Genomic DNA, 17,954 nt, shown 5'->3' with positions numbered 1-17,954 from the left:
AATGGCAAGAGTTTTCTTTAAAAGGAAAGCTCCAATCTGATTGGCTGCCTTTATGCAATTTCTGAGAGTCAGGATACACAGGTTTTTATCAGTCTGCAGGGAGGGAAAGTTGTGCTTACATGCATTGAGGCTTCTAGAATGAACTAGTTGCTGGATTTGCCAATATTGGCAAGGTTTGTGGCAACAAATCTTTGAAAGATATTCAAGGGTTTTGTTTAAGAACCTTTGTAGCAAGTAAACAAATTATACATGAACATAACTGCAGTTTCTGCTTTGTTTTTAAAGTTACATCGGATTTAGGGGAGGGAATCAGCAGGGATCTGACAAAACAGTATTTATACAACAGGTAGTTCCGGTCCATGAATCTTATTGGATGAAGGGCGTCCAACAGCATTGTGTGTGTCACTCCCCTTTTCAGTGTTTTTAGCTTTCCAAATAGTGGTGGGGATTTTGATTCATCGTTTATTTTGATCTCATTCACTGATTCCTTCATTATCCATTTCTGGTAACCATTTCTACTGCAGTAGGCAGCGACGAATTAGCATTTTTTTATGATATGATTAAGTTTTTAATCACTGACTCAACTGATTCTTTGAAAAACACAGTCTTTCACCACCGAAACAATGAAAATGAACAAGAAAGATTTGTTCATTTAAAAGATTAGTTCAAAAACACTGATTCATTTACAAACAAAAACAACTATAATTCAATATAGAGTATTGAAACAGTGCAGAGACCAGAGTTGTGCTTGATGCTTTGGCTTCTTTTAGAACTATTTTCGCTGGCAGAGAAGAAATGCACTAATTAACTGTCCAATTTTTTGTCTGAAGCATAATCAATTTCATATTATGTACTTTTTTGTTGAACTGTTGTATAAAAGCAGGATCACAGTCGCAATCATGTGGTTGTTATGCAGCATGGCTGTGATATATGGAACAATAGCACTCTTGCTCATGTGATATTGCTTAACCCCATAAACTCTGGGGCATTTTTGGGCTGCCGCCTGCAATTTTTCACACTCAAATTTAAAAGCTCACCATTCACACATACTGTGGACTAATTGCAAAAAAATTGGTCTCATTTATCAGAACCCCCCCCCCCACACACACACACACACACACTTTTTTAAAGTAAAAAAGACTTTATAATCTTTGTTTATAGTCATATGATAAAAAAAAAATGTAATCAGTTTTTTTTTTTTTTTTGGTCGTAACTTTGTAAACATGTAATTCTGGTTCTTTTCACTCTAACTCAAATTGAAAAGTCTTTTTTCATTCCACTAGATGGCAGCAACCTCTAGAAAAATATTTTTTCACATTTCATATTCCATCACAATATACAGATTTGAAATGTAGGTGGCACTCTAATGCATTTTAGCCCTCAAAGATGTGCTCGTACATAGACATTCAGTCTTATTTTCAGTTCATGCACCACCCACGTTATTTAAAAAAATATCTCATCCTCTGAGTGAACTAGATCTTCCTCTTTGCAATGATATATAACATTTTTATCATCAATTGTCGAAAACATAGTTTTCTGATGATTTGTTTCCTGCTGAATGGCATATTTTGTTCTGGACATCTAAGATATAACATTGGATTATTCAGCCAAGCAAGCTCACAGACAAGTAAAAATTGGCTCATGTTTTAGAAAGCTGCATAAGGTAAGAGAAGATATTACGTTTTTAGCTAGTTGGGACTTACAGCAGCAGTGATCTGTTTGTATTTGATGACTTACAGAAATCACATTTCACTTTATGATTTTTTAGAAAATTTTTGTATTTGGTTACTGTGGTATTAGGGCCACAAAATAAACTATACAGTCATATTCCTGAGAATTTGAGCTTTCATTTGATCAAGTGAAAGACTTTTTCTACCCCATTACCCCTAGGGGGCACTAATTTGCGCAGCAATTTTTTTGAGGCCTTAGTTTGCAGAAGGTTTGATGGTTATCTCTGAAAAGTTCAGATTCTAAGCTTTTAAATGATACCTCATATGCCTGACTTATGTATACGGGGACTTTAACGTTTTAAGCCTAAACTTTTTCGTGTTATTGCTGAGACGCACCCCAATCTGCATTCAGCACTGCAGTCAGCGTTTCAGTCAGTGCTGTGTGCGTAAGCAGCACCCTCTAGCGGTCTGGTCTTTTTTTATTATCTTTTTTTATTTTTTATCTTTTTATCTTCTATTTAATATTTATATTTTATTGTGGCTCTTTTTAAAATGTTGGCATGTTATGTGTTCAACAGATCCAATTTATGTTCAACGGAAATTATTTATTGTTAGAACAGTAAAAAAAAAAAAACCTTTTGTACCTCTTTGTACATTTTAAAGCATAATTCCTAAATTAAACTAGGTTAGTGGCAAAATATCAGAATCGTTATCAGCCAATAGGTTTTTGTTCAAATCGGTAACAGTATCGGCGAAAACTATTCATACTAGTGCATCCCTACAAAAAAACGTATTCTTCTTTTACCAGACGGCAGATCAAAGTATTCTTGGTCTCCTGACAATCATTTGTGCCACTGCAGGCTCGCACTCTAGAATTGTGGACCTTGCTTATATAACCTAATTTATGATAGCATGTTATCGTGGCAAACCACGTGTTACTATGGGTTACCATGTGTAACCTGTAGTAACCATGGGTTATGGCCATTTGCATGGGTAAATTGCGTAACCGTGGCAACGTAGCTCTGTTTGGCCAACGGGCTGCAGAGATGAGAATGAATGAGCATACCTGTGTGTGTGTGTGTGTGTGTGTGTGTGTGTATGTGGGTGAGTGTTTGTGTGTACTTCCTTTACATTTAGAGCATTGTGTGAGAGTATGTGTTTATAGCTTTGTTCATAAAACAGTGTAAGTGCATGTGTGTTATTATATGGCAGGATGGTCAGTATAAAAGCTATTCCTGATGCAAGATCTGAGAGAGATTTTTCACAGCCTCTACTGATTCTTCTGCTTTCATTTAACTGACTCTGCCAACACACACACATCGCTTCCTTTTCATGCTCACTGTTTTTTCTCCTTTTTGCTCATCTCGCTTTTTCTTCCTCTTTTATTTCACTCTCAATGACTCATACCCACTCAAATCCCCCCCCCCGCCCCCAAACAAACAGCCATAAGATAAATGGAAAACAAATTGAGACTTTTGCTCAAGTATTCTGCTTGCCAGATATTTTTCCTGAGAAATGAACCCCAGTAATCCTACATGTGATTCTCTTTTGTAGTTCAGAAGAGACCTCAACAAATTGTGCTCAGAGTTGCAAATGTAATAAAGTCTGCAATCAAGTCGTTTTAATATGAATTCATGCATTTGACATAACATCAGGTTTCTCATAAAAAAATTAGGTTGGCCTATGCTATCCAAATTTGTTTTATAGCTCTGTACTTACTTTATGTCAACTATTGCCTAATCGGTGCTTATTTATATTTCTTTTAGGAGAAAGATCTAAGATAAAGTTGATGTTCAGATGAAATATAACTAAGAACTCCATTACGTCTCCTGAGCATTGAAAGATAGCAACCTTGAAGCAATAAAATTTTCTTCTGGGTTGAAATTCAGCCACAGACATGCTCTGGTTTTCTTCTCTTACTCTCTCTTTCTCTCACACAAACAAACACACACACACACACACACACACATACACACACACACACACACACACACACACACACACACACAGATCTGCTGGTGACTTTCTCTGCTGTAGAATATCCCTGAGTCAGCAGCCGTGTTTTATCACAGTGAACTACAAACACACACACACACTCACAAACACACACACACACCATATTTTTCTCCCTTTATCGTTTTATTTTCCTTGTATAATCTCACTTGGCACTCTTTTCTTTAACACTATCTGCCCTTCTTTGTCAAAACTTAACACAGCATATAGAGTATGCCAGTGTACTTATCAGAGAGAAAAAGAGAGATAAGAAGAGACAGGAAGAGAGAGAGAGCGATAGAGATGCTCACTCATGTGATGAAAGCCAGTCGGTGTGTGTGTGACTGTCAAACAGACCATTAACAGCACTGTGTGTGTGTGTGTGTGTGTGTGTGAGAGTGAGACTGTGAATGCGCCGGGAAGGGGAGGGGAAACAGATTATATGTTTGTGCATTTTTGTGTGTGCTTATTTGTCTGTGTGTGTGGGAATTTGTACATATTTGAAGGTGCTGAGAGACAGCTTTGACTTTTACTGTCTTTATTGAAACTATGAAAACAAAGAGACCAGCGTTTTCACAAGAACGAGGATTGAGAAGATTCGAGGAAATTAGAGGAGCAGCACAAGAGAGCGAGCGTATAGGGAGTATAGAGTGATTATCACTACTTTTATGTAGCATTTCAACAGTTCTGTATGTAAATGGCCCCTGTTATAGTTGGCTAACCTCTTCGCATGTGTAACGCTATGCTTCCATCCAAATTGCGAATTTAATTTACACTATTAAAAAAACCCACAATTTCGCAAAAACAATTTGCGAATAAAGCAGTGTTTCTGACCCATGAGAGAACAAAATCGTCACTTCTGGGGAAATTGTAACCACTCTTTGGCACAGTTCAAGTTTGTATTCAATTTATTTGCTCTTCAAACTGCAGGCTTTGTCTCCGGCATTTCAGAATGACCAGAGCAACATTTGAGATGTTATGCGATAGTATTAGTCTTCTGGTTAGTCCAGTTATGAGCGAATTATTCAATCACCTGATACACACCTGTGTTCCGAAATAAATTCTATAGGAATAGACACTCACTGAGCACTTTATTAGGAACACCTGTACACCTACTTATTCATGCATTTATCTAATCAGCCAATCGTGTGGCAGCAGTGCAATGCATAAAATCATGCAGATATGGGTCAGGAGCTTCAGTTAATGTTAGACAACCTGCTGCTTCAGTAATTACACTGTAGGAAATTATATGCACACATAAACAAAAAATATATAGATGAAAAGTATTGTGGCAATAACATGGGAAAAAGATTGCAATATATCAATATGATTGTATTGGCACGGCCCCAATGTTAACATGACTTCACATTTCAGCTAGACTCGGCAGTGATTCCACCATCTAGGACAGCCAGAAATCCTCGGGTTGTGTTTGACGATCAGGTGAACTTCACGGACCACATTGCAAAGACAGCCCTATCATGCAGATTTGCACTGTACAACATTAGGAAGATCAGACCTTTTCTTATCTAAGCATGATACACAACTTCTTATCCAGGCTCTTGTTATAACGAGACTGGACTACTGCAATGTTCTTCTGACAGGACTTCCGGCATGTACAGTCAAACTTCTGCAATTGATCCAGAACGCGGATGCACGATTGGTTTTCAATGAGCCCGAGAAGCACATGCCACGCCTCTCTTCATCGAACTGCACTGGATGCCAATGGTTGCTCTCATTAAGTTCAAGGCACTGATGCTCGTGTATAGAACAGCCGCTGGTTCCGCGCCCCCTATTTACACTCACTACTTCAACTTTACACTCACTTAGCACATTGTTATGTACACCTACTTATTCATGCGATTATATAATCAGCTAATCATGTGGCAGCAGTGCAGTGCATACAATCATGCAGATACGGGTCAGGAGCTTCAGTTAATGTTTACATCAACCATCAGAATGGGGAAAAAGTTTGATCTCAGTAATTTCGACAGTGGCGTGATTGTTGGTGCCAGATGGGCTGTTTTGAGTATTTCTGTAACTGCAGATCTCCTGGGATTTTCACACACAACAGTCTCTAGAGTTTACTCAGAATGGAGCCAAAAACAAAAAAACATCCATTGAGTGGCAGTTCTGCGGACAGAAACGCCTTGTTGATGAGAGAGGTCAACGGAGAATGGCCAGACTGGTTCGAGCTGACAGAAAGGCTATGGTAACTCAGATAACCACTCTGTACAACTGTAGTGAACAGAATAGCATCTCAGAATGCACATGTCGAACATTAAGGCGGATGTGCTACAAAAGCTGAAGACCACGTCTGGCAATTTATTAGGACCATAGTGGTCCTAAAAAAGTGCTCAGTGAGTGTATCTATGTAATAATATATAAAAAACAGGATTTTCCTTGAAATAAAATTTGATGTTGATGTGAACATTAACTGAAGCTCCTGATCTGTATCTGCATGATTTTATGCATTGGACTGCTGATACACGATAGGCTGATTAGACAATTACATGAATGAGTAGGTGTACAGGTGTACTTAATAAAGTGCTCAGTGAGTGTATATTATATAATACAATAGTTTATAAAGACAAGTATTTGTAAGCACAGGAGCAAGTGTCAATCTATATTCTGAATGTTGGCACACAAATAAAGCAGACCGCTTACGTAAACGTCAAAGACAACCTCACCAGACAGTATTCCCCACACAATCTGCCCTACGTCTGCATTTGTGTAGCTGTGATTTCACGGATGGGACGTTTAGTCTGCATGCATGTTTTGGCATGTGATGTGTGTGTGTGTTTTATGTCAGATCATGACATCAGTCTTGTTTTATTTCCGAAGGGACGTTCTACAGTGGTTCCTGCATTTGAAGAGAGAGAGAGAGACTGATACTCAACAGAAGGAAAGCAATCACTCTTTCTTTTCATTTGTCATTTAATTTTATTCACTCTCTACCTTCCCACAGCCTCTCGTAGCACAAAACAGCGATCTCTCTTTCACTGCACTTCATCTGTTTGAAGGTAGTTCAAATAGACAGTTCTGTGTGTGTGTGTCTGTACGCAGCTGTAAAGTTGTGTCGAGTTACCTTTGACTCTGCTCTCAAAGTCATATTTATGTACCAGCTGCAGAGCTTACATTACTTCATGACCCCACAGAATAACAGGTCAGCCGTGTGTGTGTGTGTGTGTGTGTGTGTGTGTGCAACTCTGTGTGTCATCGGAAATATATTTTCTTTGTGGGTTTGAGGTTTCTCCCTCTCTCGATGGTGTTGGTTTCTCACTGTATGTATGTTATCGTCATTATAAAACACACAAACACACATGCACATTTCATCTCACCCTTGTTTGTGTGTGTCATTTGTACTTGCCTACAACATGTATGCTTGAGATTGAGGCCTGGCAGGACTCTATATTTAGCGTGCGCGTGTGTGTGTGTGTGTGTGTGTGTGTGTGTGTGTGTGTGTTCTTGGCACTTTGCCTATAATGGTCTAACCACATGTAGACCACCAGTCTCTCTCTCTCTCTCTCTCTCTCTCTCTCTCTCTCTCTCTCCTCTCTCTTACACACACAAACACACACATTCATCCTGGCTGCTGTGTTTACTTATGTGTCTGTACTCTGATATGTGTTAGCAACACACCCTCAAACACACATGCTCTTTTCTCTGTCTCTGTCTCTCTCTCTCTCTCTCTCTCGTGTGTGTGTGTCTGTCAGTGATGGATCAGTTGATTCTGCAGTCTGTGTTAATTGCAGACAGTTAAATGGATCCAGGTTAAGAGATTATAAGACTGTGTGTGTATGTTTGTGTGTGATGAGCTCCAGTCAGCAGAAATGATGTCATCATTTAAGAAGAGGCAGGACCACACACACACACACACACATTGATGTGGTAGTTTTCTGTGTTTGTTTGTGTTTTGATTGCTTACACTCAGGGCGTGTGTGCGGGAGGAATCAAGCACACATACACGTACAAAGTCACACTCACATGCTCTTTTTTTTCCCCAAATGTCATTTTAATGAATCACAGCGGATTCAAAATAGCCACAGAAGAGACATTAATCTTAGACATCGAGGGTTCAGTTCTTCAGAGCAAAAACTGAATTCACTCTGATTTCACCCAGGAAGGAATCCTGCCCTATCCTATCCTGTCCTTGTCCGGTGGACAGGTTTTGGACGGTTGTTAGTTTATGAAAGTCACTGGCTGGGCCATCTGTCTATCTAAACAGCATTTTTGCATTTGAAGGTTCAAATACAGTTTTGGGAGTTATAGGTAGAGTTGGGAACCAAAGACCAGTTTTTATCAATTTTTGAAAAAATACTGGAATTGTTTGGTTTTCATGATTTTCGTTTCCTTTAGTTTTCACTAAAATACCCTGACAGTGTTTCCTGCAGCGCTATTCAGCAGCAGCACTGCCCCACTACTGAACCTACAGCATGAAACACAGCGCGACCAGTGTTGCCTGATTCCTAAACTAATGACTTATGAGCCGGTTCTTTTTAATACTGTGCGAAATGCACAATGCGTCCAGTGTAATCTGGTTTCCAAACGAATGACTCTTAAGTCCCATTTACAACTGGCATTAAAATGCGTTTTCGGGGATCAGATTGCATTCGGATATAACTTGACCACAATAAATGCCAGGTATAAATGCACCCGAGACACATTGTGATCGGATCACCAAATTCACTTTGGCAGCTGCCAAAAACTTTTCAATGCATGAAAAACTCTAAATTGTCAAACTGAAGGAAAGCATTTAAATTACCCATCAATGTTTTTAAAATTTGGTAAAAGACAGTTTCAGTTTTCGCAGAGGCCCTGTCCCAAATGGCACACTTGATGTGGACTTGCGGTCTCGTGGCCTTCATTTGTGCATTCCTGCGTTGTCCACGAGACCGTAGGGTGTCCCATTTAACATTTTAGTGCTCCGAGGGGTGCTTGCGAGCGCCCCCTTTGCACCCTCAATGCGCCCTTTGGCTGAGCCTGCATCAGTGCTCTTGACCAATAACAGCAGACTGGAGTTTCCGAGCTGGTGGAAAAATCATGGGAGATGAGATTATGTCAATCGCGGATTAAAAATATTTTAAAAATATTCCATCGGTCTGCACTCCCTTACATCATAAAAGTCTGCACTCAGAGGAAGACCACAAGAGTGGAGGGTGCCATTTGGGACAGGGTTGTAGTCTAAAACCCCGGAAGAGAATTTGTCATGGGTTACCTCTGGATTTTCAAATGTTTTTTTTTAATAATGGGGTTCAACTTTTCAACTTATAAATAAAATAAGGTCTGTGATAAACATTACTTAGCGATAAGTGACTGTTTTGTTCTACAACATAAATTACACACAGTCATACCTCAAACGTTAATTTTGAAGCAGTATTGAATTGCATACTTTTTTTAAACACACGGCAGCTTCATGTTTGAAGTATGACTGTGTTATGTATGTAGTTAAACAAAACGTCCACGTATTGTCAAGTAATGTTTACCACAGACCTTATTTTATTTATAAGTTGAAAAGTCGAACCCCATTGTTAATAAAACCCATTGGTAAATCCCGGGGGAACCCATGGCCAATTAGTTTAACGGGTTTGCCTACAAATTGACGTCACGACTTAACAGCTCTATAAAGGGCACAAAACACACACTAAACAATATTAACAATATTAGTCAACATAAACTGAAATACATCTGTTTGTTAGAAATGTAATTGAAATGTACTAATAATGAACTAATAATTTTTCATTATTATCAAATAAAAATAATATGTATGGCTACTACAAGAAGAGTTTTCCATTTTGCTTGGGTAAAAAGTAAGAATCATTAATGAAGCCGTTAAGGAATCTGAATTGTTAAGAGGAATCTGAATCAAAACTGGAATAAATTCTTTATGATTCCCATCCCTAGTTATAGATGTACGGTAGGTGTTTTAACATTTGATTAGAACATTTGAATGCTCAATTTAAGCGTTGGATTGCTTAGTTCAGCAGTTCTGGGCATCATAGGTGCATTCGAATGTTCATTTTATTTTATTTTGTCTCCCGTTTTCTCCCCAATTTGGAATGCCCAATTCCCAGTGTGCTCTAAGTCCTCGTGGTGGCTTAGTGACTTGCCTCAATCCAGGTGGCGGAGGACAAATCTCAGTTGCCTCCGCATCTGAGACCGTCAATCCGCGCATCTTATCACATGGCTTGTTGAGCGCGTTACTGCGGAGACCTAGCGCATGTGGAGGCTTCACGCTATTCTCCGTGGCATCCACGCACAACTTACCACGTGCCCCACTGAGAGTAAGAACCACATTATAGCGACCACGAGGAAGTTACCCCATGTGACTCTACCCTCCCTAGCAACCGGGCCAATTTGGGAGCCTGGGAGACCTGGCTGGAGTCACTGAATGTTCAGTTTTAACATTTGAATGTTTGATTCAGCATTTTTGGGCTTCATAGGTTTATTGAAACTTTGATTTAAATATTCAGATGTTTAATTCAGCAGTTCTGAGCATCATAGGTGCATGAATAAGCTTGTTTTGAACATTTTAGGTGTGTTTGAAGTTTCGATTTGAACATTTGAATGATTGATTCAGTTGTTCTGGCCATCATAGGCAGCTCAATCTGTTAACAGTCTGTCCATTAGCCAGATGAACCTCTAATGATTCTCTTCACTTACTGTAACACAGTTATTCATATGCACACACATATACACTCACTGTTTTAGCTGCCAAATGACTAATCAGTTCAGAGTTATGTGACTCAGTCAGGAAGTGACTCCATTACTATGGGTGTGTGTGTATATGTGTGTGTGTGTGAGAGAGAGAGAGAGAGAAAGAGAGAGAGAGAGAGAGAGAGAAATGCCTTTGAATTTCTAACTCATTTGATCATTACATTAACAGTGTCTTTCTCTCTCCCTCCTTCCTGTTTTGTCTCCCAATCTTCCACACTATGGATGCCTGTCCAAGTTGCCATTAGCAACATCAGTTAAGCCTGTGATTTGGTGCTTTACTTGTGGAGGTAGTAAGCGATTAATGTGTGTGTGCTTGTATGTGATTATCCACTGTCTAGAGAGACAAATTTGACCTAGATCAAGAGTAGAGAGGCAGGCTCTGTGTGTGTTTGTGTGGCAGAAAAGTTAAATTCAATGTTCTGTTTATGGCTGGCAAATTTGTTTTTGTGTGAACATAACGACCACAGGTCTGGTGTTTATGTGGGTGTGGATGTGTGGGTGTGTGTGTTGGTTTTGCTTGTGTGTACAGCAGAGCAAAGGTTGTGTATGATGTATGTTTGCATTTTCTATTTAAGGCTGGCAGATTTATTTTCATATGTACATAATTACTTCAAGTCTGCTGTACTGTGTGTGTGTGTGTAATAGAGAGAGAGAGAGAGAGAGAGAGAGAGAGTGAGAGTAACAGAGAAACACACAAGGAAAAAGTGAAAGATATTTTGTGTGTGTGTGTGTGTGTGTATGTCCTGGGTAAATTTATGTCCAGCTGAGTGAGTAATAGTGAATGCACTTCCACAGAAACAACCTCTCTCCACACACACACACACACACACACACACACACACACATTCATGTTGGTACTCTTATCATTACAAGGACTCTCCATAGACATAATGATTTATACTGTACAAACTGTATATTCTATCCCCTAACCCTAAACATACCCTTAAACCTAACCCTCATAGAAACCTTTTGGCATTTTTACATTTTCAAAAAAAAAAAAAAATTCACACACACAAACACTCACACAGGCTGAAACACACACTGAGGCACTGTCTGGCTGCTGGCTGTGTGTCAGCCACTTGGAGAGCCAAAACAAAGAGGGTTCTGACACACACACACACACTCTCACACAAACACACACACACACAAAAAGAGATGGAGAAAGAAAAGCTAAAGAGAATGACCATCCTTTGCTTTTCTTTCTGTACTCTGTCAGATCTCTTGAGGGCTACGCTTTATTTAATGTCAGGTTTTCTCTGTGTGTATGTGGATGAGTTTGTAAGCATTTGTCATTAAACAGAGAAAGTGTGAGGTTCAGCATTTATGTCACGCTGAAGTCCCAGAATTTAAGACAATTCCCTGAACATGTTTTTGGTGCTTGCTGATCTGTATTTTACTTGTTTTTAAGTAAAGGTTGAAACTTGTGTTGTCACAATAAGCATTATTAAAGGCCTTATTAAAGCTAATTCCAAAACAGATACATCATTTCACAAATTTGCTGTGAATCATTGCCAGAGAAAGTTGTTTTTCATACAATTAATAGCAGCACTGGAAAGGCAGACTGATTTCACAGTGAAAACAGTGGGCTGACTTTTCTTTAACTAAAATCGGTCTGTGCTTACTGAAATGTGAAACACTGCCCCCTGTGGCCAAAGAAGAAAGTGTTGTTGGGCGAATGGGCACTTGCGAGATCCGTTTTCTGGTTTAAATGTCCACGGAGGAGCTCAGAATGTGAGTTGTGAATCAAGTTGTTTTCGGCTGTACAGGCTGTAATACAGTGAAGCGGAATGCATATTTTATAAACTGTACCCCCCAACTAGGGATATAATGTGTTACAGCGGTATTACGGTATCAAGGTGCCTTGCTAAAATTTTTAGCAGTTTAATATTTATTTATGATATACCGTATTTTCCGGAAATAAAGTCACACCTGAATATAACTCGCACCTGGTCAAAATCGCATTGTTCAGAGAAAAAAAAACACTGATAAGTCGCATCTTTGAATTCACCTTATGTGCCCGAGAAACTAGGGCGCAGCCATCTTGAAAATTTTGTCTTTGATCTTCCTGTCTAGCGTTTTCTACATAGATTTCTATGGTGTTGATATCTAAATTTAATTAGCTATTGAAGTGGATTTACAGGTTATAGAGTTGCCAAAAGTTATCATGAATATTTTAAAGTGTTCAGTAGGGCTGGGCGATTAATCAAATTTTATTTTCAATTACGATTTTGAAAACAAGATAATTGAGATAAAACAATTATTGTGCCGCATTCCTTTTCACAATGAAACACCCCGGTGTTATATCTTTAAAGCATCCTTTATTAAAGTTCAAATAATAAGGAAGCGGGTTATGAAAACAAGCTTCAAAACTGCCATTTCTCTGTGCGGTCAGTGCCGCGTCTATGAAGTGACCGGGGAAAAGATTGAATCTTCTATCGGCTGATGCACACTCTGGCACGGGATGCTCGTCAGTCGTGCGCGTTTGCGGCAGCTAAATTATAACGTGATGGCTCACAACATAGTAAATGATAATATGTGTCACATTCACTGTGTGTATCTTATCATGAAGAAAATCGTCAATATACAGTCTTAGCCCATTATACGCTGCAAAAGAATACGTTTTTAATTAGTCTTTTTTACTTGTTTTACAAAAAAATATCTAAAACTCCTTTAAAAAAACTGTAACACGGTTAAAAATGGGAAAGGAGGAGGTGGGAACCGGCTGAATGGTCAAAGTAATATTTTAATTTAAACTTAAACAAAAAGACACAAAACATAAACGCACACACGGCAGCTGCGTGTGGCTCTTTCTCTCTCTCGAACTGCCGCATCCCCCTGCACTTATCCCTCTCCATGGCTGATTAGCCTGACTGGGGTCCGGGCATGCGTAGTCACGGCCCGGCCCCGCCCTCCTTGTCGTCACACTCCTCCCTACTTTGCCACATAATGTTGGGGGGTTTGACCCTCCGGCCCCGCCGGACAGGAGGCTTTTCCCTGCCTCTCTAGAGCTGGGGAGGGGGACAAGGGGAGGGAAAAACAAAAACAAAAAAAAGAGGAGAGGGAAAGGCAAGGTGGAGCAACAGTGAGAAAGAGAGAGAAAAAAACTTGCTCGCCGGTTCCCAGACACGCCGTCGCCTGGTCCTTGATCACTCCTCCACCCTCTGGCGGACGACAGCTGCTCCCCCCTGGATGGACCGGAGCAAGTCCTCCAACCCCTGGCGGATGGAATGCCTCTCCGTGTTCTGGTGGCTGGTAGGGAGCCCCTCCGCCCCTGGCAGCGGCTCCACCGCTCCAGGCGGCCGGCAGCGAGCCCCTCCTCCCCTCGCGGACGACGGCCGTTCCTCTATGTCCAGGTGGCCAGCAACGTCTCCTCCGTCCCCCGGCGGATGGCCGTGGCTGCTCCTTTGTGCGGACGGCAGTGGCGAGGACTCCACGACAGCGCATCCCTCCTCCTTTACCGGTTTTCTCGGCTGATTAGCCCGATTGGGGTCCAGGCGTGTATAGTCATGGCCCTGTCCCGCACTCCTCCTCGTCACAACAACTTACATTTACTTTAGGAGCTATACTGCAGAAGAAAAAACTGTTATCAGAGAATGTTGAATACAATATTTAATCAGGGCTCATTAGTAACGCTTGTCCGGGACAAGTGGATTTTTGAAGGGGCAAGTGAAAGAGAATTTTACCTGCCCGACTGGACAAGCAGACTGATTAAAATGTCAATAACGAAAAAATAACCGGCTATATTTGTGATAGCCTAAGCCTGTGTCACTTATTTGAAAGTTGATATTCTTATTCTGCTGTTGAAAGTAATCCACAGCATGTAATTTTATAATTCGCTAGCGATCTAGTAACAGCTGCGCCCTGTTTGATTGACAGACGGCGTATGTGTGTGTGCTGAACATCCGAAACACTTGCGCTAATGCACCTGAATGGTCAAATACATTTCAAAATTCCACCAAAATGCCCTTCTTGGTGAGGTATTCATGTAAACACAAAGAGTGATGTTTAAAGTGAACGTAAACAGTGGAGAGAAAAGCGGATTTGTATTAAAATGTCTGAATTGTAAGTGTAAATGTAAGAGACCTGCTGCTGTCTAGTGTGTCATTATAATAATTAAACAATCATAACAAGAAAACCAGAAAACACTCACTGCTCTGGACTGCGTAATTTTAGTAGCTTTAAAAAGTATAAATGTATTATAATCATACAGTAAAGACCAGAAGTAGTTTTATGTTGCAATTCATTCTGAATGTATACTTGAATACTGTGATAGCCTACTGCTGTTAAAAACTTTTAAAGCTCTTAAAAAGCACTGAATTTTCTTAATTTGTATTTTTTGTTCTATTATTTTTTATCTATTTCTATTCATTGCTGTTTATATTGTTATTTTATGACTGTTTACTAGTCTTGAATAATTTCTTAAGAACTTGAAACCATTCTTACATAATTAAAATATTAGTCTGTTTTATTGTTTGTTGTGGTTTTGAAGCTGGTATAGAGAATCGTCAAATTTCACTACAGACTACTGAAATTGTGGTATTGTGATAATGTATAGACTTTATTGTACATGGTAGATCTTGCTGCAATAACATGATGAAAAAGTAGATCTCATTCCATAGAAGTGTGAGCACCCCTGCTGTACATGATGGCGATGGAGGCTTTCCTTCATTTGACTACCAAACGTAACATAATATAATTATCATATGACAATTCTCCTCCCCTACCCAGTGCAGTTTACATTTCAAGTTCAAGCAAATCCACTGTTAAAAAGACAAGTTTTTCCAAAGTCAATGAGCAATCTTGTTAAATAATCGTGATTTCAGTATTGACCAAAATAATTGTGATTATGATTTGTGGCATAAATGTAGCCAATTCTCTCTTAATTTAACTGATATTTCAATGGAAACATTCATTTCATTACTTGGATTTTAAAAGAGAAAAAAAGAAATAACGTGAATGCAATACCGTAAATTATAACTGTCAACAGTTTGATAACCGTCTCTTTTTTAAACTGTGGTATATCATGAAACTGTGACACTGTTACATCCTTACCCCCAACCCAAATCACTCACATATGCAACCAAATTTTGCAACTCAAAAATTGATCTTTTTAGCCACTAGCTAGTAAATATTCAGATTTCACTCGCCAGTGATTGAGTTGTGTAGTAATGAAGAAAAACTTTAGCAGCGAGATCCTTTCACTTCATGAGACCCTTTCCCACTGGCAGTACTAAACCTGTATAAGGTACTTTCCCCTGAGACTAGTACTTTTTTTTTTGCTTTCGCACCTAAGGATCTATAGTTCCTCAGAGCCATTTTTGGGGGATTTTTAGCTCCTACTCTGGAGTAGGTACTGTGGGGGCGTATAGGGACTGTTGGAGACTGTGGGAGGTGCTGCAGCATGTGACCGGGCAAAACCTATGACGTACAAATCACTGAGAAAGAAGAGGAGTCCACAATTAATTTTACAATTCCCTTAACAGAACTAACATAAAACCAACAAAGTGTACAAAGAGGATCACCCGTTTCACATATATAGAGTTGAAGTCAGAAGTTTACATACACTTAGGTTGAACTAATTTTTAAACCACTCCAGTCGTTTAGGACATCTACTTTGTGCATGACACGAGTAATGTTTTATTATTTAATGTTTTATTCACTTTACAGTGCAGCTGCAAATTATTAAACCAAGAGATACAGATGAACAAATCAAATCAATAATCTTTTAATTGCATCAAACTGTAACTCTAGAAGATGTGTGAGTAAATCCGCTCTATCTCTACCTCTCTCTCACATGCAGCTGTCAGCAGCAGGTTGAGCGCTTGAATTTAATGTGAGCGCACGCATTGAGGGAACGCTTTGTCGGATAGTTACAAAACTTAAGATGTTACAGATGTATAAACCTTTCTAAACTTGTTAATTTGACATGCAAATGGTGTCTCCGTTGGCGAGCGAGATGATAAAACTAACGCTCCTGTTAATAACTAACAAAGCTGTTAACATTGCAAGCGCATGACATTGAAGCAATCTGTAGTTTTGACGCCTTTCATATCTTGGCGCTCCATCATTAGTCATAATGCAGCACATTTGACAAGAAAGGCAGAAATAGCAAAAATGCTTTGTGTACCAGCTGCATGGTGAAGAGAGACACTTAAACACCTGTTACATCTCTCATCTCCATCTCTCTAGTGTTCCATCCAGGGTCGGAAATTAACAGGGGCTCTGAGCAAAAATGCCCCCTAAATTCAAAATATGCAGGCAGAAAAATGCCCCCGCAAAGAGTTCTTATTGTTTTATTAATAACATCTGATAGCCTATAGGCCTACTTCCAAATACATACATCGCGATCTTCATTGGAATTTTCGCTGAACTTTATTTGTTTCGTGCCTTCCGTTGTGCAGATGTTGCAGAGTCAGTGGTGGATGCTCGCACCATAAACGAGCACTCCGCTTCTCACCCCCCGCATCAGTTCGGTGTCGTGCTCACGCGCTAAATTACGTGACCGCTTGGTCCTTTTGTTCAAAGTATACTGTTCTAATAAGTAACACTGTCACTCCCTGTGCTATAGCCTACTTACCTGCCCTTCATCTCACTTATGCATCTCTCTGTTTGAAAAGCCTCCTCAGCTGCTAGAAGCAAAAAGTGTGGGAGGGATGGATGTTATATATTTAAGTTAATCAGGTCTGAGAGAACACAAAAAACAATGTAACCAAATGTTACAATGTAGTTAATAATAATATTTACAAAAATAATATGTGGATAAATAGCCTTGATGTTAAATAAACATTACTAATGATACAATAATAATTTTACATTAACCACTTTTAGTGTATGAATAATATATCTGACTAATTTTCATTGTGAAATGTTTATTTTTGCATTATTTTATTCAATTGGCATGGAGTTGCCATGTTTTTAAGCTCTTCATTCCAAATCTGGAGAAATGCTGTCATCTCCTCTATGTTGGTGCACTAGTTCCCTATCTGTTACTCACTCGACATTATGTCGATGTAGTGACACTAGGGGTCACTCTTGGGAGCCCCAAACACCTCTGCTTTTTTGAAAAAAGGCCAGTGAGAATTGGCGAGTGGAATTTGCATGCCACTCCTCCAGAAATACTGGTATAAAAGGAGCTGGTATGCAACCACTCATTAAGATTTTCTCTTCGGAGCCGAGCAGTTGTATTCAGTGCACTGAATTCAATTCCCTCCAAAGACGCACCTCAAAACTGCCGGATTTATAGCGCATTTCAGCGGCTTCTCCCCCTCTGCACCCGTGGAGTGCAGAGAATGCCCCTGGGTGCTTCGGCAGAATAACAAAAAGAGTATATTCTAAAAGAGTATATTTTCATTCACAAAAAGAGCGGCACACACACGGAACGTCTTTTTAAAAATGCCTTTCCGTTTGTGAGTTATTCCTGGTTGCAGTCGTTATCTCTCCGCTTCTGACGGCCATGATCGCTGTCTTACGTGTCTGGTCTCGTTCATGGATGAGTCATGTCCTCATTGCGAGAACATGACCGTGGCAACGTTGCGGTCGCGGCTAGCATTCGTAAGAAAGCAAACCACCGCAGCGGCT

The 17,954-nt window shown here is 39.8% G+C and overlaps 1 protein-coding gene across 1 annotated transcript in view; it reads left to right on the top strand.

Annotated features, from left to right (window-relative positions):
- LOC127454852 (probable JmjC domain-containing histone demethylation protein 2C) overlaps positions 1–17,954 on the top strand; it is a 102,242-nt gene that overhangs the window by 20,905 nt on the left and 63,383 nt on the right. The gene's annotated exons all lie outside the window — the stretch shown is intronic.

This window comes from Myxocyprinus asiaticus, chromosome 17 (assembly GCF_019703515.2).
Source record: "Myxocyprinus asiaticus isolate MX2 ecotype Aquarium Trade chromosome 17, UBuf_Myxa_2, whole genome shotgun sequence".
Classification (NCBI taxonomy): Eukaryota; Metazoa; Chordata; class Actinopteri; order Cypriniformes; family Catostomidae; genus Myxocyprinus; species Myxocyprinus asiaticus.
This window is presented reverse-complemented; position numbering and strand designations above follow the sequence as displayed.